Below are 2,705 nucleotides of genomic sequence, written 5' to 3'. Positions count from 1 at the left end.
CTCACGCAGCACGAGAATGGAAACCTGTATGACCAAGATGGTCATCTGCGTAATGCAACAGGCCAGAAGCTAGATGCACAGGGAAACATAATCCCTGAGCCTGAAGCTGAGGCTACAGGAGAAGCTCAAACACGATCGTTGGCAGACTATAACCATCCAGACGAGTACTACACCAACAGATCAGCTATTCGACTTCCAGAGATTCAGAAGCCGAACTTCGAGTTCAAGCCTCAGTACTACTCCCTCGTGTCTCAGATATTTTATTCTGGGCTATCACACGAGCATCCTATGGACCATCTGGAGAGGTTCGAGGATCTTATCGCTGCTATTCGTATGGATGGAGTCTCTGAGGACTACCTACTCTGCAAGCTCTTCAAATATTCACTGATTGGAGAAGCTTCGCACTGGCTCAAGCAGCTACCTACAGGATCACTGACATCCTGGGCCGACATCAAAAACGCCTTCCTGCATAATTTCTTTGATGAGGCACGCGCTGAAGACTTAAGGAGCAAAATCGCCACTTTCGCGCAAAAGCCTAGTGGGACTTTTAAAGACGCGTGGATCAGATTTAAGTTCTTCCAGCGAGACTGTCCACACCATGGATTCAATGAAGTGCAGCTGCTAAGCACTTTCTACAGAGGTATCGCCTTGAGGTATCAGATGGCTCTTGATACTGCTAGTGAGGAGAACTTCAACACTAGGAATCCAATAGAGGCTGTGAGACTTATTGAGAACCTAGTCAACAGCAGCAGCACCAAGACACTGACTCTGACAAGAAGAAATCGGTTGCAGCCATCGGGGAAGACCAAATGAATGAAGTCAGAGCCAAGATAGATGCTTTACATGCATTTATGGGGCAGCCAGTCTGCTCAGCTGAAGAAGGAGAGGCTAGAGAAGATGATACAGAGGGAGATGTGAACTACATTGGAGGTACTGGATTTCAGAGATATGGAAACCAGAGTGGAAACATAAACTTTTTGGCAGTGGTCAGAAGAGTAACTACAACCAGAGTTCACAGTATCAGAAACCCTTCACCAACACAAGGAACTACAACAACTCAGCTTACCAAAACCCACCGCCACCCACCCAGGAGAGTAAGTTTGATGCCATGATTGATAGAGTTCTGGAAGGTCAGCAGAAGCTTACAGTAGACTTCAATGGGAAGATTGATTATGTCTTCAACAATCTGACCACAAGGATAGACACCATTTGTACTCAAGTTTAGAAACTTGAGACACAGATTGTCCAGACTGAAGACTCTATCAGGAGAATTGGAACTTCTAAGGAAGTAAGGGAAGGAAACAGGAAACACCACGTGAATGCCACTATAGATGATGATCTCTGGCAAGTGGTGAAACAGGAGAAGCTACAAGAAGGAGATTTTGAAGTGGAAAGTTCACTAAGTCTCGGTGGATCACAATGGTGTCGATCGACACCAACTAGTCCACATCGATCGACATCAACGATGTCATTTTCCGGATACGACTGCAGATTGCAACGCGGTTAGGATATTGACACATGCTGAATTCACGGCTTCTCATCCATACCCACCCACCCACACCTACGAAGATATCGACCGACGAGACGAGCCACTCATCAATCGACACAAAGATGAGAAACGTATCGATCGACCCTTTTCTCCACCTATCGATCGACACGCACCTCTCACATACCGAGTGCAACTACCATCTATAGACAGCAACCGAATAAATGCACTCAGACCCACACCGAAACCACAAGCTAACCCTACAGAGATTACTGGTAACCCTTCAGACACTACACCTACATCAGAGGGGACTGAAGGAAGAAGGTTAAGGAGTAGGAAGGAGAATATTCCTAAGAACCTTAAGAGGGAAGCTAATGAAGAGGAGATTGATGGTTTCACTAAGAGAGTTATCAAAATCCCACCAGAGAAACCTTTGAGGAGGTTTACTTCACAAGCAGATTGTCGATGTTCTTCAGAGAACAAGGGAGACTGAAACTGACATTAGAAGAAGGTTTGACAATGTCAGAGAAGATATGAGGAAAATGATTACTTTGCAGAAGAAGAGTGATCCTTGGAGTTTGTAATACTTTGTGTGGTACAAGGGATTGAATTTCCTCATGCACTATGTGACACTGGTTCATCAGTCAGCATCTTACCAAAGGTCATGGCAGACCATCTGGGCCTGCAAGTAGAGCCTTCACCAGAGATCTTTACATTCGTGGATTACACTCAGAAAAACTCTGGAGGCTTCATCAGAGACCTGGAAGTACATATTGGTAATGCTATCGTCCCTGTGGATTTTCATGTCCTAGACATCAAGCTAAATTGGAACTCTTCCCTCTTACTTGGAATAGCATTTATGGCTACAGTAGGAGCCATATGTGACATGAACACCAACATGATGTGCTTGACTATGATAGATCCAGACGTCCACTACGACCCTGTCAAGCTTGGTAAACCACCAGCCATATCAGTGGTAAAAAAGAGATGATACTGGTATCATTGCAGTTTGTCATTGTGAAGTCGAGTAACGAGACAGAGTACTCGGGATCGATCGACAGCACTTTAACATCATCGATCGACCACTCGCAAGTCAGAGGAGATCGACAATAAACATAGATCATCGATCGACAGAGACCCACCAGATGATGAACTCGATCTACCAGATCATTGCTACCCCGAATTTCGCCATCCCACCCAGCCGAAAGGAAGATGATTA

The sequence above is a fragment of the Raphanus sativus genome, chromosome 3 (assembly GCF_000801105.2).
Source record: "Raphanus sativus cultivar WK10039 chromosome 3, ASM80110v3, whole genome shotgun sequence".
In the NCBI taxonomy this organism is placed as follows: Eukaryota; Viridiplantae; Streptophyta; class Magnoliopsida; order Brassicales; family Brassicaceae; genus Raphanus; species Raphanus sativus.
Note: the sequence above shows the minus strand (reverse complement) of the source record.